Source organism: Helianthus annuus, chromosome 17 (genome assembly GCF_002127325.2).
Source record: "Helianthus annuus cultivar XRQ/B chromosome 17, HanXRQr2.0-SUNRISE, whole genome shotgun sequence".
Classification (NCBI taxonomy): Eukaryota; Viridiplantae; Streptophyta; class Magnoliopsida; order Asterales; family Asteraceae; genus Helianthus; species Helianthus annuus.
This window is the reverse complement of record NC_035449.2, coordinates 49,923,235-49,949,294: the sequence shown is the minus strand read 5'-3', so window position 1 is coordinate 49,949,294 and position 26,060 is coordinate 49,923,235. Positions and strand designations below refer to the sequence as shown.

Genomic DNA, 26,060 nt, shown 5'->3' with positions numbered 1-26,060 from the left:
CCGGTCAAACACCCTTCTCTTTAGTATTTGGGGCAGAAGCAGTGATCCCAACAGAGATGGTGATCCCAACTGCTAGAACAAGTGCTCGTGATCCTGAAGAAAATGCTACAATCCTAGCTCAGGATTTGGATACTATTGAGGAAAACAGGGATCTAGCTAGGATAAGGATGGCAAGCTACCAACAAAGGATGGCTGGTGCCTACAACAAGAATGTCAGGATAAGGAAGTTCCAAGTTGGAGATATGGTGTTGAGAAAAGCATTTCAAAATACTATCAATCCTGCTGACGGGAAGCTAGCACCAAAATGGGAAGGTCCCTACTTGATTGAAGCTGAAGCAGGAAAGGGGGCATACAGGTTGCTAACCATGGAAGGAAACTTGTTACCAAGAGCCTGGAATGCTGTTCACTTAAAGAAATATTTCATGTGAACATGATCCTTCCTGCATGTGAAGTATCCTTGAAGGATCCTGGAGATATCGGTGATCCTTATTCTGGTAATATGCTTATCCTAAAACTATTGCATTTTCTTACTTTTTGCCTAAGGATAAGGATCATGTATCCTTCATCCTCTACTCACAAACCATTTGAGTTATGATAGTTCAGGTATCTTCAGCAAATCGTCAAAGATCTCCAAAAGGACCACAGATCCTTGGGTACAACCCCAGTTATCCTTGGGATTATCCCCAGTTTCCGCCAGCAGCGCACGATGATCCTGGTATAGTTCACGTCTTTGGGACCAGTACCCACTTTCGGGGCTGACAACCTCATCGTACTGGCTATATTTAGGATCCTACGTATAATGGTGGACGCACCATACATCCGTTCCTAAGGTTTCTAACGTTTTCACGTTAGCTAAGGTTTTGACATTTTCATGTCACTAAGTTTGGATAGTTGCCAGAAAGGGCCATACTCCAGTTTACATACGATCCTTTGGGCTTGTCCCCAGTTATCCTTTGGGCTTGTCCCCAGTTATCCTTTGGGCTTGTCCCCAGTTATCCTTTGGGCTTGTCCCCAGTTATCCTATGGGCTTGTCCCCAGTGATCCTCTGGGATCATTCTCAGTTATACTTTGGGCATGTCCCCAGTTACTAATTTATCTTTTACATTGGCTTAGTCCCAAGTTATATCTCACTTTTCAGGTTTTGGAAGTCTAAACATATAAGGGTCCTTAATCCTTATTGTTAGGGCTAGATTTTTATCATAGGTGATCCTTACATATGATCCTAACCAGTGATCCTTGTTTCTTTGGCAGACAGTGATCCTCAGCGGAACTTCAGGATCAGGATCACGGGACATTACGGTGATCCTTATACTAACGGTCACCTTCGCTTACTACAATATTGTTTTGCAGGAACATCTAGCAGGATATGCTCTAAAGACCATGATCCAGGGACGCGTCTTCACAAATATGGCAAGAGCTAAATCGAAGAAAGACGTTGCACAGGATATGGAAACTAGGCTTGATTTATGGGCAGCAATTTAGGCTAGATTATCTTTATTTCTAAAGGGGTAATGAGCTGATATTTAGTCATTTTACCTAAAATAGGTCACCCACACATGTATAAGTACCACTCTTCTTCATTCGGAAGGGACACACGAACATACAAGGCAACTCTCACACACTTAGACACCAAAAGCAATAGTGATCCTTGTACTCAGCTCATTATCATCCAAAGTTGTAATCATATTTTTGTTATATTGAAGTTGGTGATCGGTAGTTGCCCTCACCCGAGGTTTTTTATGCCGGAGATCATTCATTGATCAAGGGCTTTTTCCTCGTATAAATCATTGTGTCTTTGCATCTTCATCGCAGAAGTGATCCTTTACTTTCATAGTTAACCAAGCATCATACCCCGTTTTCATAAAGTTTGGTTACATTATCCTTGTGTGATTTTTGACCAAAACAGTTTGGCGCCCACCGTGGGGCAATTGGTGCTTCATTCATAAGAAAATCTTTTGTTCGAAATCATCTCAGAGAGTAACATGGCTTCATCATTGAAGAACACGTCCACAGCGATGTCGGCGGTCACTTCATCACAGATCACCTTGCCTCCTCCACCGGCAGGATCTCAGAGAAATACTGAGAAGAGATCAACTCCCACTTCCTCTAAACCTCTATCTTCTTCTGCTATGAATTCTTCTATTCCCAGTACTAGTGATGTATTTGCTTTAATTTTGCAGATGAAGGATCGTATGCAGCGGCAAGATGAAACTAACGAAAGGATCCTCAGGGAAATTGGAGATCTCAAAAGACAAAAGAAAGCGGCAGAGGATCATTCTCCACTGATGCCCAAATCCTTGAGCTTTGATACTCCAATGATCACTTCCCAGCCATCAGGGATCCCGGACGTGCAAATTATAGGGGAGTCAAGAGGATCACATCTCAACTCGGCAGCAATGACTCAGACATCAGGCTCACATTTTCAGCCCGTAGGATCCTATCCTCGTACATGGGATCCTTCATGAATCCGGGAGCCTATCCGGGGGCACAGCAGTTTCAAGGATCCTACTTTATTCCAGGATCATTCCAGGGCCAAGGATCCTCCTTTGTTCCAGGATCATCCCAGGTTCAAGGATCCTCCTTTGTTCCAGGATCATCCCAGGTTCAAGGATCCTCCTTCGTTCCAGGATCATCCCAGATACCAGGATCCTTACAGATGCCAGGATCCCTAAAAAGTTTGCAAACAGGGAGTCTAGATGTCCATCAAGGGGACTTCATTCCAATGCAGACCATTGCTTCCACTGGTCCCTCCGTTGTCCCAGAATCCCAGCAATATGGATTCCCTAACTTGAACCCAATGGGAGGTAACACTTTAAACAATTATCCTACCACTAACCATGGATTCATGCAGGATACAGGTACCAATCATGCTATGGCCAGGGAGTTGCAGAAGCTAAAAGACATGATCTCAAGTGTTCCAGGGGTAGTCAAGCCTATCCCAGAGATTGCAGATGGAAGCCACAAGGTATCTCGCTTTGCACCACCAATTTGTGATGCAGAGGTGCCCAAAAGGTTCCATATCCCTACCATGAAGCTGTATGATGGAACAACGGATCCAGAGGAGCATATAGCACAATACAGGGAAAGGATGGAAATCAATCCTATCCCAGAAAAGTTGAAGGAAGCATGCCTATGTAAAGGATTTGGATCCACTCTAACTGGATCAGCTCTTAAGTGGCTGCTAAGTCTTCCCCCTTACTCTATTACTTCATTTGCTAATTTAGTTAATTTATTCAATAACCAATTCTCTTGTAGTAGAAAATTTGAAAAATTAACTAGTGATTTGTACAGGATAACTCAAAATAATAATGAATCATTAAGGGATTATATAACTAAATTTAGTAAAGAGTCCTTGGATATTCCCAACTTGGATATGGCTACGGCTGTTGAAGCCTTCAAAATGGGACTTCTTAAGGATTCATTATTCTATGATGATCTTGTTATGACACCTTGCAGGAATTTAGATGAAGTAAGAACTCGAGCACTCAGGTTTATCCGGCTAGAGGATGACAAGAGGATCCAGGAGAGACAAGTAGGATCCTCAAAACAAGATAAGCAAGGATCCTCCTTCAAAAACAACAAGTTCAAATCCTACCATAGAAACGAGAACAAGAATGTGCATGCTGTTGACCAAGAAGAGGATGATGAAGAATATCCTCCAATCTCAGAATATTGTTTTTCCGTTGATAATCATGAACTAATCCTTGCAATGCAGAATCTAGGTGAAAAGGCTAGGTGGCCCAGGAAGAATGATAAACCATCCGGGACTAAAGACAAGTCCAAATGGTGTGCATACCATGAGGATTTCGGGCATCTAACTGAAGATTGCATAGCCTTAAGAAAAGAAATTGGATACCTGCTAAGCAAGGGGCATCTAAAAGAATTATTGGGGAGAAAAAAGCAAAGGACCCAGGATCCTGAAAGGATCCCTGAAAAGGCTCCAGCACCTCCGGCAGACGCACAAGTGATTAACTTTATATCCGGAGGATCAGACATTTGTGGTACATCCTTTTCAGCGGCCAAAAGACATGCAAAAGAATCAAAAATGGATAATGGAGAAAGGCCTATTAGAACCTCAAGTGTCTCAGAAGGGAGGATGATAACATTTGATGAGGATGATCGCATTAACATTCAGGATCCTCACCATGATAGTTTAGTTATCACTCTCTTTATCTCTAACCATTTTGTCCGCAGGATCCTTATTGACGGGGGGAGCTCAGTGAACATTATCCAGCTTGATGTCTTGAAGAAGATGGGAATCCCAGAATCAGACATCACACCAAGATCCTCCGTGCTTGTAGGATTCAGTGGGGAAACGAAGAAAACTCTGGGGGACATCAAACTCCCAATCTACGTGGAAGGATTACATAATTACCAAAAATTTTGTGTTATTGACTGTTTATCTTGTTGCAACGTTATCCTTGGCAGGCCTTGGATACATGACATGAAAGCAGTTCCATCTACCTACCATCAATGTGTGAAGCTCCCTAGCCCATGGGGGATAATCAAGATCGACAGTGATCAGCAAGAGGCTAAGGATTGCTATACCTCATCCATGAAGCCAACCTCGAAGCCAAGGGAGCAATAGCAATTACAGTATCCTCCGAGGAATGTCTTGGAGGCAAGGGAACAAGATGTAGATGAAATCCTCTTGGATCCTAGTGATCCTGAATCAAAAATCTATATCGGATCAGGGATCCTTGGCAACATGAAAGAAGACATGATATCCTTCCTCAAAAGAAGAAAATCTACCTTTGCTTGGAAACATGAAGATATGACAGGTATATCTAAGGAAATTATTACTCACAAACTTGGCATTGACAGGTCTATCAAGCCAATCCATCAAAAAAGGAGGAAGTTTGCACCAGAAAGGAATGCCATTATCCAAGAAGAAGTAGAGAGACTACTTCGAGCAGGTATGATCAGAGAGGTAAAGTATCCAAAATGGTTAGCCAATGTGGTTGTTGTCCAAAAGAAAAACGGAAAGTGGAGGGTATGTGTCGATTTCACTGATTTGAATAAGGCATGTCCCAAGGATCCTTTCCCATTACCCCACATTGACTCCATGGTGGATGCAACAGCGGGGCATGAACTGTTGACCTTTATGGATGCATCATCTGGATTCCAACAAATACAGATGGAACCATCTGACCAAGAGGATACAGCCTTTATGACCCCAACCGGTTTATATTGTTATATTGCCATGCCTTTTGGACTAAGAAATGCAGGTGCAACATATCAAAGGCTGGTAAATATGATGTTCAAGGATCAAATTGGAAAAACTATGGAGGTGTACATAGATGATATGGTGGTCAAGTCAAAGAAAGCTGAGGATCACCTAAGGGACTTGGAAGAAGCATTCGATATCCTTGATAATTATAACATGAAACTAAATCCTTCAAAATGCCATTTTGGTGTTAAGGCAGGAAAGTTCTTAGGATACATGGTAACCCAGAGGGGCATTGAAGCAAGCCCGGAACAAATCAAAGCATTAATAAATATCAAATCTCCTGCCAATGCCAAGGATGTTCAAAGACTAACAGGCAGGATAGCAGCTTTGAACAGATTCATATCGAAATCCTCAGAAAAATGCAAAGAATTCTACGATATCCTAAGGAAGAATAAGAAGTTCGAATGGACTGAGAAGCATGAGAATGCTTTACAAGCCCTTAAAGAATATATGTCCTCAGCACCAGCATTAGCAAAACCGGAGAAAGGAGATGTGTTATCCTTATACCTAGCGGTATCCTCAACCGCTGTAAGTGCAGTCCTTGTCAAGGATCATGAAGGTACACAATATCCTATCTACTATGTAAGTAAAAGTTTGCTTGATGCCGAATCCAGGTACTCACACCTCGAAAAACTTATTCTTGCATTGATCATGGCATCCACTAAGTTAAGGCATTATTTTGAAACCCATACTATTATTGTTAAAACTAATTTTCCAATTAAGAATGTCCTCAGGAAACCAGATATGTCAGGGAGAATGGCTAAGTGGGCAGTAAAGCTTAGTGCCCATGATATAAGATACGAACCAAGAACAGCCATTAAATCTCAAGCATTAGCTGACTTTGTGGCTGATTTCAGTAGTGATCTACAAAAGGAAGCAGAATTGGAGGTCCAACAGCTGGATGAGACCAAGGATCCTTGGATCCTACACACTGACGGATCCTCAAATATCAAAGGCACAGGGCTAGGGATCCTACTAAAATCGCCACAGGGGGACATAATACCCCACTCCATAGCCTGTGAGTTCCAAGCAACTAACAATGAGGCTGAATATGAAGCCTTAATTGCTGGCTTACAGATTGCTAAGGATATGGGGTAAGATATCTCGAAGTATATGTAGATTCATTATTGATCACCAATCACTTTAATGGATCCTATGCTGTTAAAGGTGAAAAACTAACCAAATATTTAGAAATAGTCAAAGAATTGGCACTCTCTTTTGTTTCTTTTAGCTTAACACAGGTACCAAGGGAGGATAACACGGAAGCTGATGCATTGGCCAACCTAGGATCATCCTTAAAAATTCCAGAAGATATAAGTATCCCTATCATCCATATCCTGGCTCCTGCTATTGAAAATCAAGTAGCCATGGAAATAGAAGAGGATACTGCAGTAATCCCTAGTGAAGAAGCTCGATCTTATTCAGGATCATGGATCCCACCAATCATGAAATACTTGCAAAACGGAGAGATCCCAATGGGAGAAAATCCTAGAGCTTTCAGGATCAAGGTATCTCAATTTACAATCCTAAATAATATGCTATATAAACGATCCCTTGCAGGACCATATTTAAGATGTATTGAGGATCCTGAAATCGAAGAAGTATTGAGAGACTTCCATGAAGGAGATTGTGGAAACCACACTGGGGGCAGGGCATTATTCTCAAGGATCCTCAGAACAGGATACTACTGGCCAACCATGAAAAGGGATGCTGTAGAGTATGCTAAGAAATGTGATCCTTGCCAAAGACATAGCAATATCCTTCACCAACCAGCTGAATTACTACACCCCATACCATCCTCTTGGCCATTCATGAGATGGGGAATGGATATAGTTGGCAAGCTCCCTAAAGCACCTGGTGGAAAAGTATTTATGCTTGCCATGACTGACTATTTTTCCAAGTGGATAGAAGCTGAAGCCTTCGCTCAAGTCAGAGAAAAGGAAGTCATATCCTTCATTAAAAGAAACATTATAACTAGATTTGGCATTCCCTCTGAAATTGTATGTGATAATGGCTCCCAATTCATTGGAAGCAGAACCACTAACTTTTGTGACAGTTGGGGAATCAAGATGATCACATCAACACCAGTTCACCCACAAGCCAATGGTCAAGCAGAATCATCCAACAAGATCATCATCAACAATCTGAAGAAGAAGCTAGGATCCAAGAAAGGGAAATGGGCAGAAGAGTTACCTTATGTGCTATGGGCTGATAGGACAACTCCCAAGAATGCCACCGGTCAGACACCCTTCTCTTTAGTATTTGGGGCAGAAGCAGTGATCCCAACAGAGATGGTGATCCCAACTGCTAGAACAAGTGCTCGTGATCCTGAAGAAAATGCTACAATCCTGGCTCAGGATTTGGATACTATTGAGGAAAACAGGGATCTAGCTAGGATAAGGATGGCAAGCTACCAACAAAGGATGGCTGGTGCCTACAACAAGAATGTCAGGATAAGGAAGTTCCAAGTCGGAGATATGGTGTTGAGAAAAGCATTTCAAAATACCATCAATCCTGCTGACGGGAAGCTAGCACCAAAATGGGAAGGTCCCTACTTGATTGAAGCTGAAGCAGGAAAGGGGGCATACAGGTTACTAACCATGGAAGGAAACTTGTTACCAAGAGCCTGGAATGCTATTCACTTAAAGAAATATTTCATGTGAACATGATCCTTCCTGCATGGGATCCTTACATTGAAGTATCCTTGAAGGATCCTGGAGATATCGGTGATCCTTACTCTGGTAATATGCTTATCCTAAAACTATTGCATTCTCTTACTTTTTTCCTAAGGATAAGGATCATGTATCCTTCATCCTCTACTCACAAACCATTTGAGTTATGATAGTTCAGGTATCTTCAGCAAATCGTCAAAGACCCCCAAGAGCACCACAGATCCTTGGGTCCAACCCCAGTTATCCTTGGGATTATCCCCAGTTTTCGCCAGCAGCGCACGATGATCCTGGTATAGTTCACGTCTTTGGGACCAGTACCCACTTTCAGGGCTGACAACCTCATTGTACTGGCTATATTTAGGATCCTACGTATAATGGTGGACGCACCATACATCCGTTCCTAAGGTTTCTAATGTTTTCACGTTAGCTAAGGTTTTGACATTTTCATGTCACTAAGTTTGGATAGTTGCCAGAAAGGGCCATACTCCAGTTTACATACGATCCTTTGGGCTTGTCCCCAGTTATCCTTTGGGCTTGTCCCCAGTTATCTTTTTGGGCTTGTCCCCAGTGATCCTCTGGGATCATCCTCAGTTATACTTTGGGCATGTCCCCAGTTACTCATTTATCTTTTACATTGGCTTAGTCCCAAGTTATATCTCACTTTTCAGGTTTTGGAAGTCTAAACATATAAGGATCTTTAATCCTTATTAATTATCAAAGTCTTATCTATGTTGTCTTGATTGAAGGTTAGGATCCTAACGTGGATCCTCAGGTATGATCCTTGACTATTTTTGATTATACTCTTTATCCTAACCAACCCTTATACTTTGACAACCGAACCTATGATCCTTGAACTAAAACGCTTTAAGAATTTTCAATATGAGGATATTTGATCCAGGATCATATCCTAAGATTATTTAACACTTTGTCAACTCTTGTCATTTTAACAAATATAGCAATTGAGAAATAAGAGGATTATTGAAGGATAACAACACAAGATAAGCCAGAAAAGTTAAGTTATATTATTAAACAAAAGGATCATTAACCCTTTCAAAAAGTTGTCAAAATTGCCAACCCACATTTCTACCAGCAAAACGTGGCCCGTCCACATGGGTTGGCAAAGGGTGTCCATTGTCTATGCGGTCTTAGCATTTTTGCAGGAAAGTAAAAGCGGCAGGATCACAAAGGCTTCATCCCCCAAACAGAGGATCCCTCCACCTTTTGTAATCCTACCTATTGTCTAAAAGGATCCAGGATCCTTAACCCTAAGAAACTATTGTTTAAGTTACAGACCATAAATTGTTCCAAATACCACAACCACAAACAAACCTAAAAAAATTGGGCTCCGGCCTAGTCAACAATATCCATCATCGCCCAATCATGCAGCCTACTCCTTCGCTGCTCCATCTCCACCAGCTTCTCCATCCTGATCCTTATCAGTATCACCTCCCTCCAGCCTTGGGATATCCTCAGCATCCTCCTCATCGTCCAAGTCCGCCAGCCTTGCCTTCCAACCTTCAACATCCCATAAGCTTTTGTCAAAGGTAGGATCCTGAGCCTCCTCGGCCATCTGAAGTTGTATCTTATACATAGCAATTGCCGCGGAGACCTTAGCATCTTGGGTGATCTCCTGCTTCTCGTTATCCATATCAGTCAGCCTCTGAGCAGCTTCATCCTTGGTGGCCTGGAGTTCCTTCTCAAGATCCGCTATCTTGAGATCCTTTAACACACCCATTTGCTGAAGATCGGCAATCTGGCTCTCCTGGTCCTCAACATTGCCAAGATAAGTTTCAATCTCAGCAAGTTTCTGCAACAGGAGAAGAAAAAGATAAGCATAGGATCAGATGATCCTCCAGAAAAGCAGGATACATAAACAGACGGATAACCAACAGGGGCAGTGATCCTTACCTCATTCACATAGTCGAGGAATTGCTGACGGAGGAGGGGAAATCCTTGGAGATCTTCAGAGGTTTTCCTCTTTTTTCCCTTGCCCCGGATAGATGCTTTAGGAGCTGATGCTGAAGGACTGGCAGCAGGAGCCTTCTTCTTCTTTGAAGACGTGACATTGGCAAGATCACTTATCCCAAACTTGGAAGCGGATTTAACAGACCTGGCAGATTTTCCAGCACCTACACAATTCAAAAACAAGATAAGTCTCCTTGTTAAATTAAATACTTTTACATAAAACTTATTTTCTATAAAGATACTTACTTGACATTGTGGCAGATGCAGAGGATATCTCTTGAGAATCTTGGATAGTGATTTGGAAGCTTCTAACTTCAGGATCAAGCTTTTTGAAAGCTAACACTCTCTCTTTTGCAGCAGGGGTTAATTTCAGACGAGCAATGGAAATAGCTGCATAAAAGACAAAGGAAAAAAGACATCAGTGATCCTCATCATATGAGACAGGACTGATAGTGATCCTTCGAGGATCCTCTACCCTACCATGAGTGGCCCATTCCTTGGGCAGATCCTTCCCATCCGGGATGGAATCCCTCTTAACAAAGAAAAACCGACGTTTCCAGTTGGTATCATTCTTAGTAACTTTGAAGATTGGGTGATCCTCCCCAGCTTTCCGTTTCAACAAATATCGGTGAGAAACGAAGGTGGTGAGATCGTAAAACTCAGCTAACTCCGCCATCCCCAGATCAATCCCTTCTTGCTCGATGATCCTCTCGAAGGTATAAAGAACCCTCCAGATCATCGGCATAGCTTGGATGTAAGAGATGCCGGTTAAGGAAAAGAAAGATTGGGTGAAGGATGGAAAAGGATATGAATACCCTATGGTGAAGGGAGTAGCAGGGAAAGCCACCCAGGTATTCGAAACAGAGTCGCTCAAAGCACTAGGATCAAAGGACTTGAAAACAACATTCGCCGGAAAGCAATGACGAATTTTATCTATGTGGGCATCAGTAAAGCAGCACCTCTCCGTAGGAGAATCCTTAATAATCCCCTGGCTTTTTCAGGGACTATCCTTCTTGGAATCCTTGTGCGGAGAATTACGAAGCAGCATGTTTGGAACAGAAACAGGGTAGAAGCAGAAAACAGAGCAAGGAAAAATAGAGAGAAGAAGAAAGAGAAGAGTAGAATACCTGATCAATCTTCGAGTACAGAATATAAAGGGAAGTATCTTGAATTTAAATACAAGCTGATCCTCACCCTATCTCCTATTTATAATCATGATCTGCAGGATTGTCACATCTCTGACGTAATGATCACAACGGCTAGTCCGAACATAACGGCTAGTTTCTTGGAGTCGCCCGTTAGAGATAAGATCGAAACAAAATATAACTCGTTTATTTACAATTAACTCCTTATATTTTGGGGGCAATTGTTAGGGCTAGATTTTTATCATAGGTGATCCTTACATATGATCCTAACCAGTGATCCTTGTTTCTTTGGCAGACAGTGATCCTCAGCGGAACTTCAGGATCAGGATCACGGGACATTACGGTGATCCTTATACTAACGGTCACCTTCGCTTACTACAATATTGTTTTGCAGGAACATCTAGCAGGATATGCTCTAAAGACCATGATCCAGGGACGCGTCTTCACAAATATGGCAAGAGCTAAATCGAAGAAAGACGTTGCACAGGATATGGAAACTAGGCTTGATTTATGGGCAGCAATTTAGGCTAGATTATCTTTATTTCTAAAGGGGTAATGAGCTGATATTTAGTCATTTTACCTAAAATAGGTCACCCACACATGTATAAGTACCACTCTTCTTCATTCGGAAGGGGACACACGAACATACAAGGCAACTCTCACACACTTAGACACCAAAAGCAATAGTGATCCTTGTACTCAGCTCATTATCATCCAAAGTTGTAATCATATTTTTGTTATATTGAAGTTGGTGATCGGTAGTTGCCATCACCCGAGGTTTTTTATGCCGGAGATCATTCATTGATCAAGGGCTTTTTCCTCGTATAAATCATTGTGTCTTTGCATCTTCATCGCAGAAGTGATCCTTTACTTTCATAGTTAACCAAGCATCATACCCCGTTTTCATAAAGTTTGGTTACATTATCCTTGTGTGATTTTTGACCAAAACACTTATTAACTATCAAAGTCTTATCTATGATTGTCTTGATTGAAGGTTAGGATCCTAACGTGGATCCTCAGGTATGATCCTTGACTATTTTTGATTATACTCTTTATCCTAACCAACCCTTATACTTTGACAACCGAACCTATGAGAATTTTCAATATAAGGATATTTGATCCAGGATCATATCCTAAGTTTATTAAACACTTTGACAACTCTTGTTATTTTAACAAATATAGCAATTGAGAAATAAGAGGATTATTGAAGGATAACAACACAAGATAAGCCAGAAAAAGTTAAGTTATATTATTAAACAAAAGGATCATTAACCCTTTCAAAAAGTTGTCAAAATTGCCAACCCACATTTCTACCAGCAAAACGTGGCCCGTCCACATGGGTTGGCAAAGGGTGTCCATTGTCTATGCGGTCTTAGCATTTTGCAGGAAATAAAGGCGGCAGGATCACAAAGGCTTCATCCCCCAAACAGAGGATCCCTCCACCTTTTGTAATCCTACCTATTGTTCAAAGGATCCAGGATCCTTAACCCTAAGAAACTATTGTTCAGAGATTACAGACCATAATTGTTTCAAACACCACAAACTACTATCAAAATTTAAAAAAATTGGGCTCCGGCTATGTCTAGAAGTTTCCATCATTGCCCAATCTTGCAGCTCAAACCTTCGCCGCACCATCACCACCAGCTCCACTCGCTTCACCCTGATCCTTACCAGCATCTCCACCTTCAAGCATAGGGATATCCTCAACATCATCCTCGTCCTCCAACTCTGCTAGCCTTGCCTTCCAGCCTTCAATATCCCATGTGCTCTTATCAAAGGAAGGATCCTGAGCCTCCGTGGCCATCTGCAGTTGTATCTTGTACATAGCTATCGCGGCAGAGACTTTAGCGTCCTGAGTAATGTCATGCTTCTCATAATCGAACTTGATCAATGCTTTGACAGCCTCATCCTTAACAGCCCGGATCTTCTTCTCAAGATCAGTGATCTTGAGATCCTTCAGCACACCCATTTGATGAAGGTCGGCAATCCGGCGATCCTGATCTTCAACGTGGCTGACATAAGATTCTATTTCAGTAAGTTTCTGCAAAAACAACAGGATATAACGTCAGACATGGGTGATCCTCAAAAACCATCAGGATAACCAACAGGGGCAGTGATCCTGACCTCGTTGACAGAATCAAGAAATTGCTGACGGAGAAGGGGGAATCCTTGAAGGTCCTCAGAAACTTTCCTCTTCTTTCCTTTACCCCTAATGGGTAATTTGGGGGCTGAAGCAGAAGGACTAGCAACCGAAGTCTTCTTCTTCGAAGACGTGACCTTGGCAAGATCATCAATCCCAAACAAGGAGGCAGATTTGGCAGACTTAGCGGATTTCCCAGCACCTACACAATCAAAATAAGATAAGTCTCCTAACTAATTTAATATCTTACTTTTTGGTAAGGATACTTACTTGACATCGTGACAGACGCGGAAGATACTTCTTGTGAATCTCGGATGGTGACTCGAAAACTTCTGGCCTCAGGGTTTAGCCTTTTAAAAGCTAAAACTCTTTCTCTTGCAGCAGGGGTTAACTTGAGATGAGCAACGGAAATAGCTGCATAAAAGACAAAGGAAAAAAGACATTAGTGATCCTCATCATATGAGATAGGACTGACAGTGATCCTTCGAGGATCCTCTACCCTACCATGTGTGGCCCATTCCTTGGGCAGATCCTTCCCATCCGGGATGGAATCCCTCTTAACAAAGAAAAAACGACGCTTCCAATTTGTGTCATTTTTGGTAACTTTCAAAACAGGATGATCCTCCCCGGCCTTCCGTTTCAGCAGATACCGATAAGAACCAAAAGTAGTAAGATCGTAAAACTCGGCCAACTCCGTCATCCCCAGATCAATCCCTCTCTGCTCAATGATCCTTTCGAAGGTATACAGAACCCTCCAGATCATCGGCATAGCTTGGATATAAGATATGCCGGTCAGAGAAAAGAAAGATTGGGTGAAGGCCGGAAAAGGATACGAATATCCTATGATAAATGGAGTTGCAGGAAAGATCACCCAGGTATCTGAAGTAAAATCACTCAAGGCAGTGGATGTGAAGGATTTGAAAACGGCATCCGCCGGAAAGCAATGACGAATCCTATCTACATGAGCATCGGTAAAGCAACATCTCTCCGAAGGAGAATCCTTAATGATCCCTTGGCTTTTCAGGGGACTATCTTGGAATCCTTGTGTGGAGAATTCCGGAGCAACATGTTTGTGACGGAATAGAAACAGAGACGGAGTAGAAAAAACAGAGCAAAGAGAAGGAAGAAGGGAAAGAGAAGAAAAGAGGATACCTGATCAGTCTTCGGTAGCGATTATAAACGGAAGATATCTCGAATTTAAATGCAGAATGATCCTAACCCTATCTCCTATTTATAATGATGATTTGCAGGGATTATCACATCTATGACGTAATGATCACAACGGCTAGTCCATGTGTAACGGCTAGTTATTCGGAATCGCCCGTTAGAGATAAGATCAAAACAAAATATAACTCGTCTATTTACAATTAACTCCTTATATTTTGGGGGCAATTGTTAGGGCTGGATTTTACTGTAGGTGATCCTTACACATGATCCTAACCAGTGATCCTTCTTTCTTTGGCAGACAGTGATCCTCAGCAGAACTTCAGGATCAGGATCATGGGACATTATGGTGATCCTCATACTAACGGCTACTTCCACTCAATACAATATTGTTTTGCAGGAACATCTAGCAGGATATGCTCTAGACATCATGATCCAGGAACGCGTCTTCACAAATATGGCAAGAGCTTAATCGAAGAAAGACGTTGCACAGGATATGGAAACTAGGCTTGATTTATGGGCAGCAATTTAGGCTAGATTGTCTTTATTTCTAAAGGGGTAATGAGCTGATATTTAGTCATTTTACCTAAAATAAGTCACCCACACATGTATAAATACCCATCTTCCTCATTCGGAAGAACACACACGACATACAACACAACTCTCAAACACTTAGACACTCAGTGATCCTTGTACTCAGCTCATTACTATCCGAAGTTGTAATCATATTTTTGTTATATTGAAGTTGGTGATCGGTAGTTGCCATCACCCGAGGTTTTTTATGCCGGAGATCATTCATTGATCAAGGGCTTTTTCCTCGTATAAATCATTGTGTCTTTGCATCTTTTATCACAGAAGTGATCCTTTATTTTCATAATTAACCAAGCATCATACCCCGTTTACATAAAGTTTGGTTACATTATCCTTGTGTGATTTTTGACCAAAACAGTACCTGATATGCGCTACGGTGGTCTCAATGCACATTTACCCCTTATATTTCCAACGAATGCCCAGAAATTTACATGCCATCTCCATAGGCTCGTCGGTATAATTGGCATGTTCAGCCTGCACCTGCGGGTTTCGCTGATCCACTTCACGAGATATACACCGATGTCTTGTAGCTTCACCCTTTTCATCTTCATCCTCGAACCCTCTTCCCCACACTTGTTAATTGGAATGATTGATATGGGGAGAGGTTCAGTACACACATTCATCTCCTCAGACTGTTCTGCCTCATCATCTGCACACACCATCTGATCCACCAGTGACTCTTCATCAGATAAAGGATTCATTGGTGTGGTATTATCCTCCACAGCCTCCTCCTTCATGTGAGAATAATCTCTAATATCGTCAGGTAATGGTGAAAGGCGTTGTTCTATTTCTATCTTCAATTTTAAAGTCTGACACTTAGAAATTAAACAACTGATTCGATCTTCATCGGAAAGGTTGGGTGCTGATAAATACTGCTCGAGTTTGGACAACGTCACTTCCAACGTAGCAAGCTTTTTCTCCTCCTCGGTCTGATAAGTATAGACACCCTCGGGCTCAGGATATTCCTCGGGATGATACTGTCGGTATCCCTGATACGGTGTTGAGATGTACGCATCCATCATTTTTTTATTCCAATACTCTGGATTTTCCAAATACACTGCGCACACATCATCATAATAAGAAGTATGATAACGACCGCAACAGAAACATCGTCCATCCGTCCTTGGCTCATAATAAGCATCCTCGTCCCGATCATATCCATCCGAGTAATAACCATCCTCCACCGTTATATCAGAATCATCGAAATATGGTGGAGGGGAAGGATTCTTATAGCAAGGCATCAGTGGTTCTTCCAATTTCGCTCTTTCCCGTGTAAATCGGGCCTCGTGGCAACCGATACACGGGTGAAGTGGTTCCCCGCACAAAATACATGTAGAAGAGCCGCAAAATATAGTAAGATCTGTCATCCAGCACAAACACAGCTCAACTACCCACGTAAATCCCGAACAAATAAGATAACAAAATAAAAGAAAAAATTCTTTTAGGTTTTTTTTAACTAAAACTTAACACTAAACACTTTGCGCACGCCTCCCCGGCAACGGCGCCATTTTGATGTCTGTCGTTAGTGACATGCAAAAACCGAAATAAACTAGTAGCTAGAGTAAGTCGGATATCGAACCAGAGGAGGATTGTGGAAAGTGTCGAATGAAAAGTATTAATTAATTACTACTGAATTGGAAAATCAGTGTGATTGATTATAAGAATTATCTAAAGTAACGAATAAAAATTAAGAAAAAGAGTGGGTGTAATAAACAATGATGAGAAAAGGTGATCACTCCGGGATTCAGATTGTGTGATTAACTAATAACTTAGCTGATTGTCATATTGGATACTATCAGTTAAACGATATAATTATCAACTATTCATGCAATGAATAATTATTCAACCAACAAAGTATAATCGGATTTAAACGTATTTATGTCTCTGTCTAACACAGGATTCGTTTGTCAAACGAATTATAAAAACGCAAGTAAAGACCGTTTGTCACACGGTTACAATCCGAACTCAATACATAAAACAATAAACCAAATCAATAGTGTCTTACACAATCATTCATCCGAAGTGTCCACGAGAGATTTAGCCGCTCATCTCGGTTGAATGATGTTCACTCGCTTCGGTCGAAGGTTGAACTCCCTCCCTCTGCGTATGAGAGTTGTGCTCCTACCGTCAAAAACCCTTCACATATTCGTCCACTATTCGGCCCAAAAAGGAAGTCCATATGCACGTAGACTTTCAATTTTGGTTATGTTGCTGTTCACGTGTGTGTCTCCATTATTTCATGTGCGGCCCAATCAGAATAGCCCAAGACTTCCTCATGTGTTGGCTGGCAAGATGTGTATTCCCATCTCAATTATGGCGGCTGCTAGCATGTGCCAATCTCACGTGTATATGCTTCAACTCCAATTTTAATGATTCAATATAATAATAAAAAACAAACCCCAAAGCCTGCCATCAATCCCTTTTAATCTGATGATGTGATGTTATGAAGATCCTTTTTGAAACCAAAGCTCCTCACGAAACCGCCTGCCAATATGATGATTTGATGATTAGTCTCCTTGACTTTTGTTCAATCGGTCAGCCTCCAAAAGTGTCATCTCTAATAATGATGATGTGATTTTATTAATGATGTTTTTAGAATAATGATCCTCCATAAAAAATCACGTCCATATCTTTCAAGTTGGTGGATGATTCCTAAAAGAATAATGATGTTGACTGTTGTTCACGTGGATCCTTAAGGTTTGTAAAATACAATCCTTTTTAAAATCCATTCAGAATTCATTTGTGCGCTGGTGATATCTTCTACCGTAGGCTACGAAGTAAGACCGTAGCTTACGGTCTGTACTTGCTGTTTCTTTTTTTTTTTAATTTCCAAACCGTAGATTACGTAGGCCACATATTATTGCTGCTACACACTTGTTTCGCTGAATACAACTTTCATTTAATTACCAAACACCTCCTGAACTTCAAACTCTTCCTTTTCTCACATATCCAAGCCATCTTTTCGATCCGAACAATCTCTTTCGCTATGTTTATCATCCACAAGTGTTCCGCATCATCTCTAAACTCTCCAACTTTACCAAATAAAGTGATTTAGCTGTAAAACAACGAGCACTCGTAGTTAACACATTCAAAGCACGTTATCACTTAAACTACAATAAGACACGTAAAATATGCACGTTAACATTCGGGTTTCACACTCTCCATCAATGTATTGTTATTTTGGGGTTGTTTTTTGTTATGACATACAGTTATGTAGTTATATTATTATGTAATCAATTATATTATGAAGTTATATGAACCTGTAACTTATGGTTGAATATGATAATAAGGTAGCATTGGGTGATATACAGTTATGCACATGTGCATAATTTGATAGAATAGGTTAATAAGGTCATTCATGTTTATGTACATGTGCATAGTTTGTCATAATATGCTAACAAGGCCAGTCATGTTAATGCACATGTGCATAATTATGCACAAAACCCGATCCCAAATATATTTAGAATGGAACAAGAGAAACGACGACTGGTGGTGGACCAGTACAATCAGGATAATATAAACTTTATAGGGGTTTGGAATTTATCGAGAAACCCAAACTCTGCCGAATAATTACTGTAATGGCACGGGTTGATCGGGCTCCTTGATAATGTCACTTTGTCCGATGGCAAAGATGGTTGGGAGGTAATGACTCTGATTTTTCAGTCAATGCTGTCAAGAACTTCCTGTATAGCGGCTCCGATTTCAGCAGCAGGCACGTTGTGAAATGGTCGAAATGGGTCCCAAAATGCAATATTTTTGTTTGGAGGGAGGTTTTAGATCGTATTCCACACTGACTTCACTCTGGGATCGGAACTGTTGGGGCGGAGACGTGAAATGTTGTATGTGTGAAGATGGCGATGGAACAGCTGAACACCTTCTTTGTTCGTGCAGGGTAGCGTAAACTGTCTGGTATCACATCAGTCAGTGGTGCAAGGTGAGTCCTTTTATTCTGTTTTCAGCTAAAGATATCGTAATTGCCTCTGAGTTTTACCATCTGGATAGAGAAGTGAAAGAAGCTTTATATGGCATTATGTTCGTGACAAATTGGTGTATATGGTTAGCCAGGAACAATAAAAGGTTCCCGGAGATATTATCCGTAATATTAAGTCCGTCAGTTTTTATGGTATAAGAATCGGTCCAAAAATAGGTCCGTGAGTTGGGTTGGGAAAAATGGTGTAGGTTCGATACAAGGTAGCTGCTCTTTTTCGGTCTTTAGGTTCTTGTGTTGAGTTGTTGTTTTTCGATTTGCTATAGTGGTTGGTTCGACCGCCTCTGTTTTGGAGGTTAGCTTCCATGAATAACATTTGCATTAAAAAAAAAGTTATGCACATGTGCATAGTTTGTCATAATAGTTTTGTTACTAATTGATGTTAAATATGATTGGTGGTAATACGAATTTTGATTTGGTAAGGGTTAATTTTTTTTATTGAAACAAACATGTTGATAAGGTCAGTCATGTTAATGCACATGTGTATAGTTATGCACATGTGCATATTTTATCAGATTAAGTTAATATGAATGTATTACGACATATGCAAACGTGCATTATTACCTTAAAACATAAGCATTGTACATATTGTATGTAATATGATTACTGCACATGTGCATACATGAAATAATTGATGTAATGTATGCAGGAAAAAAATATTCGAAACTGCTCATGGATTGACAACAAGGATGTATTTGATTAATAGGTTGACGGATGAAAAATTATCGGAAAACGATAGACGAAGATGCATTGAAACATGAAGAGTGTTGGAAGATGCATAGAAATTGGAAAGAAGAGCAGAAGGTGTGAGGTTGTGAACTAAAGCGAATGTTATGTGTAGGTAGTTTGTGGACATGCAATACGGATGATCATGTCTTTTAATATATGATGTATTATGTTGTTTGGTAGAGGTAATGTTGGTATTGCACATGTGCAAAGTTTGATATAACATACATATTGGTATTGTATAATGTATTACGAATGGTAACATTTGTTAATTTAGGATGTCATATTTTGTTTAGTATAGTATATGCTGGTGATGCATATGTGTAATAACGATTGTTCTTCGGATTATGTGATTCCTTATGATAAGGGTGTTATATTTACTTGTTGTTATACAAAAGTTGTGTGATAGTGTGTTAATGTTGGTAATGCACCTGTGTATTAATAAAAAACAATAAACATGGTAGTAATGAATATATGTATTTTTTAAGATATTGTATATTTGTTCATATGATATTACGTATGTGGTACCCTATTATGTATGGGGTACCACATTACATATGTTGATGTATATGTAAAGGAAACAGGTTATATGTAGGTAAAATATTCATGTATGCACATGTGCATTGGTAGAAACAATAACAATGTGAGTGATAAAAAAAGTATCACCCGTGCAAGTGCAATCATAAACAGTGCAAGTGCAATCATTAACATCGGAATTTGTAATCATAATATCGGAATACATAGTTTAAATGATGTTTAACCGAGTAGTTCAACGTAAACGTGTAGGTCAAATTGAATGTAAACAGTAATTCAACATAATCAAAATGAACGCAGACGTTTCAAATTAAGTGTAAACAACAGTTCAACGTAGGTGAGCAACTTGAATGTAAACAGTTTAGATTAAATGTAAAACGAATAATAAAACAAAATGATCAATATTTTGACGACGAACTTAATCAAATTTTTGATGGTTGGGTGCATTATAACGTCTGGAAAAACGTCTAAGGGGCTGTTCATGTACATTTGTATGTGAAGGTATTCAGAATCATCATATGTATCTTCATTAGTATCATTATCATCATCGGAATAAGAATTGGTTTCATCGTTGGGGGGGGGGTACGGAATTCCAGCAGCAGTGGTAGCAGCTTCATTGTGTATGAATGTTCCTGAAAATATAGAAAGAATGTTAAAAAGTGAATAAAGAAATGGTAAAAAGTGATATTTAATAAGGTAAATGTTATGTGTAAGAATGTTGTATAAATGATAAACAGATTATTGGTGATGATTATAGGATAATGGTAACGTGCTGCAAATGTGCAGGATGTAGATTATTGGTGATGGTTATAGGGTAATGGTAAAGTGCTGCACATGTGCAGGATGGTGTATTTATACAAGAATCACGTCTGACACTCGAATTACATCAGCAGTTCTCAGTTCTCAAGCATTAGCACTTCTCTGTATTTCGTCTTCGTCGTCTTCGTCTCGATTACATCAGTAGCGCGATAACGATACACCATAAACCGTTCGTCATATCGATTTTACCATCAAACATTTCAATTTCGTCATATAATTGAGGGTAGTGCTCCAAAATTCGTATTATAATCGGTATTATTGCAATAAGAACATAATCATATATCATATACTAGTCTAAGAACCCGCGAATTTCGCGGGTGGCTTAACACAAACATTTTATTATTTATTAGTGTTACATAAACTTTAAAAGGTTATTTTTATCTAATGAAGAGTAGCTGATAGAATACCCTATGGAACTACTAAGCCAATGTACACATCATCAGTCATCAGATCTGGATAATTTGGTGCATATGTCTAGGTGATCAAAAAAAAAAAAAAAAAAAAGATACTTAAGAAAAATAAAGAATATCACAAGTATCTCCTAAGTTTAAAGGTAAAACAAAATGCGATACCATCATTAATGGAGGGTAACATGGGCAAAAATTGTCTATAGGGGTGTCTAACTTTGAGCAACATAATTATCCAATCACCTAAACTAACTAATACTTTTAATTGCAGCAGTAGACATTTACAGAAGTGTTCATACACGATTACCTTGGAGAATCAAACATATTTATTTCCCTAATCATTGCTGGTACAAAAAACTACTTACCATTGCTTCAAATCTGGTAATTTGACACCAATTAACCAGTAATACAGTCCTGCATCAAGTTGATCCAATCACTCAACCTAACTAAGACTTCTAATTACAGAAGTAGATGTCTACAAGGGTGTTTATCTCCCTTATCATTGTTCTTACGAAAAGTACTTATTAATTAACCAAATCTAGTATCACAAGAATTAGCAAATTACTATGTTGACCACAGGTGCACCAAGGCCATTGCTTTTGTCAAAACGGTTCGTTTATATTTACCAAGACAATGAACTACCAACCTAAGTATTAATATTTTAGCCCAATCCATCCGTAATCGAGTATTCCATTCGTAATTAGGGAAACACGATCAGAATTATCGAGGAGTGTGGCACAATTAGGGTTCCAGGAGGAACAATGGTAGGAGGAATGACACGATTAGGGTTACAGGAGGAACAAAGTATGAGGAGGATCAATAGATGTATGAGGATCGATACCTGATGAATCAGAAGACGCTATATGCCACCGTAAACACTGTGCCGACTGCCACCACCGTGAAATATGTGAACGCCGCCGTGAAAACCACCATGAACGCCTCTACTCCGCCGTGAAACCACCGTGAATGCGTCTCTGCCACTTGTGAAAACTGTGAACTGATGAAAACCCTTGAAACCCTAAAATGGAGAACAGTGACAAAAAAAAAGGAATGAGCGTGTTTTATATTAAACATATTATAATTACAAAATTGCCATGTGTTCACACTGGTTCTCGCGGTTCTCCCAATAAAGGGTGGTTCCTAACAGATCTTTATCCTATATATATATATATATATATATATATATATATATATATATATATATATATAAAATCATTTTTTATTTTAGTTATTTAATCTTCTTATATTTTATATTTAAAAATAAATACTGATTTTAGGGGTGTAAATAGATTGATATCCATTTGAACATGTTTTTTCAGCTGTTATATCATATGCCGAAATCATATTGATATTGTAACGAACCGATTAAGCCAAAAAAGGTTGGTTTTGGTTTCTTTGTGTGGCGAGTGGAAATGGAAAGGCTTCCAATGAGAGCAGCGTTAGCAGCAGCTAGAAACACTAATGTTAATTCGGACAGATGTATGTTGTGTGTGGATTATGCCGAAACAAGTGAACGCGTGTTTGTGTCATGTCAGTTTGCACAAATTATCTGGTCGTTTGTTACCCAATGGTGCAAGGTTCCTTTGTTTTTTGCCTTTAGTCTTAAGGATGTCCTTGACTTGCATTTGGGGAATGTGGGATCTTAGAAGAAAAAGAAGATCTCCCATGGCATTGTTCATGTTACCATTTGGAGCTTGAGGAATGAGATAGTCTTTAACGGTTTTTATCATGCGGTTCACAAGGTAATCAAGGAGATAAAATCTATGAGTTTTTTTTGTGGTTTAGGAACCGCGTAAAGGATCCGGCAATAAATTGGGAATATGGAGGTGGTTTGAATGATTCATTGATTCTACTAAGCTCTGTGTTGTTTTCCTCTTGTTGTATGCATAGATGTGTAATGTGTTTGGTGTGCCTATTATGGCTTTTTTTAATTTTGATGTAGCTTGTTGTTGATTGAATAAAAGCGTTTGTTGACCGTTAAAAAATACCAGAAAACAAAAGTGACATCACTTCACGTTCGTATATAAAAATATGGGTTAAGTTATTCTATAAAGGCTTCTAAAAATAATAAGTGTGCAAAGACACAATGGATCGTACAAGATGACACAATGTCGAGTAAAATACAACACAATACTGAAAAATATAACACAATGTCGTGGAAAAAAGACACAATGAGTCGCAAAAAAAAACACAATGACACAAATATAGAAAAGATACAATGATGAATAAAAGACACAATGATGATAAACAAAAATACTAAAACCTACAACCTATAAATCCAAAAGTGAAAACCTAAAATCTAATACTGTAGAGTTCGATAATACGATTTCAATGCCACTTAAACGAGATCGATTGTAGTCTGTTTAATACCCTTTATATTTTAGAAGATTTTATATTCGTCCTAAACCATAAAAATATATCATGATTTTTAGTCAAAAGTCAAAACTGGAGCCTGAACCTACAGATGAAGCCAAAAAACCCAACGAAGGTTGAAACTTGAAACTTCGGATCCAGAATGCACCGGTCTTCGAGCGCCGCTAAGGTCTCCGGCGATAATCCACCGCCACAGAATCATAGAGCAACTTCCGACGAGACCAGTGGCGAATTACCTACTTACAATCCCCAGTCATACATAGCAATCAAAGAGCAAAATCAGATTAGATCTGCTGGGGCGGCTATTCATCTCATCCCTTGTCTGTTGGTTATTTGTGCTATCATCCTCTGGTTCTTCTCAGACTCAGGTAATTCCTCAACTCATCCCTCAGTAAATTGATTTTCATCCTGCAATTGTTAGTGTCAAATCATTTCTGCAATGGAATTGGGTATGATTATAACCTGTAATTCTGTAAGCAATGTTGTGAGAATCGCTAGGCGCTAGGTGCTAGGCGCTAGTCGGTCGGTTAGGTACCGACTAGCGATTAATCGGGATTAACAGGGATTAATCGGAATTAATTGGATTGGGATTTTCATATGTAATTTTTAGTTGTATATATACAAACACATTTTTATATGTGTTTTTTTAAAGTAGACATATTTTAACCCCTCAACCTTTTTTAAGTAATTGGCAAGAATTTATATGGTTTGGTTAAAATTTGGCCAGAATATGACCGTCATTGACCGCCTAGCGATTAATCGGTGAACCTCCGATTAGTAATTAATCAGAGACTAGTCGGGATTTTTACAACCATGCCTGTAAATGTCTAACTTATTAGTTTTGAACTTCAAATATAAAAGAATAATATTGTTTGATGTTGAAGAAAGTTAAAATTTACACAATCACAATTTTACCTTTATAGGAGGGGGTACCTATTAACTGTTCTGAGTTTTCTTAAGAAGAAATCTAGAGGTAACTTTGATGATGGACATAGATTTCTCTCATTTACCGAAAGAACAAAACCACTTCATGTTATGATGTCAAATGATCTAACATTAGACGGTGAATGTAACATCTTTTAACTCTCCTCTTGCAACAACTGCTCTCAAAACGTGTTGATGATGTCATTCCTCGTGGCCCTGTTTCTCTCATGTGGACAGAACAAAACGATGTGGGATTTGCCTAAGGTGTTACAATGAAACTGATTGGAGAGAAATGTTAACGTAATCTTAGAAATGCCAGACATATATAGAAACAATATGATGCTAGGTACTATAAGTTTTAACAAATATTAACTTTAGATAATAGGAGTCAAAGAAGTACATCAAAGTTTGTTTAGGTACTATAAGATTTTAACTCTTATGTGTCATAACGCATGGATTCTGTTTTAAAAAAAAAAGAACATGAGCGTATTATATAAAAATGCAGAATTACCGACTAATTTTGTTGCTGGTGGATGAACTTGAGGTCCTGAAGGGACATACATTGGTTTTTTCTTAGTTCTGTGACTAATAATGTTTTGATTATTGACATTGTCAATACCAACAACATGAAAACACGATGAATTTGTTTGAACTTTTAAAGGTTAAGGTTACAGATTTATTAGTTTGTTCTTTTTACTTGCAAGCCATTTGTTTAGCTGTTTAGTTAAGTGTTGCGACAAGCATCTGCAGGTGGATATGGTGAATAAGTTTGATTCTTATTGTTGACAGGCCCGAGGATGCATTAACTAAAAGTTGCAGGCAGCATTGTCTTTGCTTAAAGTTTAAACAAGTTGACAGTGATGTGATATGCATTTCACGAAGTAAACTCCACTCGACTAGCATGTCTGGTAATATGTTCAACCATGTTTTTATCGTGATACTTGATAGCCATACTTGTATAATCTTGTCAGTTTGTTGATTCATACATACGCGTTCGAATCCTTGTATCATATGACACAAAATCAGGCTGTACCATGATATTCAATATTCATTTACTCTTATACACATTACCTTCTGTTAATTCAATTTTTATAACTACTGTCTTATTTGCTATATGGTTGCCTAAATTCAAATAGACCGCTCGGTCAACCGAACATTTTTTTCAAGTTTAGCTCAATGAAATGATAGATGCTTCTAAGCTCGGCTTGAATTAATTAAATTGGTTTATTTGTATCAATTTGAACAGTGTACGTACTATACTAGTCAACAACTTTTAAAGTGGGTGATTTGTCATTGTATATGAAAACCATAAGTTACATAATAGTGACAAAACAATATATGAATGGTTTGTATTCGCAAGCAAACATTAAGATGATAAATAG

General features: G+C 39.3%; 1 long non-coding RNA gene across 1 annotated transcript; it reads left to right on the top strand.

Moving 5' to 3' along the window:
• The first annotated feature begins 23,817 nt into the window (after positions 1 to 23,817).
• LOC110922668 lies at positions 23,818 to 25,773 on the top strand. Its single transcript, XR_002583355.2, has 2 exons — positions 23,818 to 24,122; positions 25,468 to 25,773. It is a non-coding gene; the product is annotated as an uncharacterized LOC110922668 (long non-coding RNA).
• Positions 25,774 to 26,060: the final 287 nt, after the last annotated feature.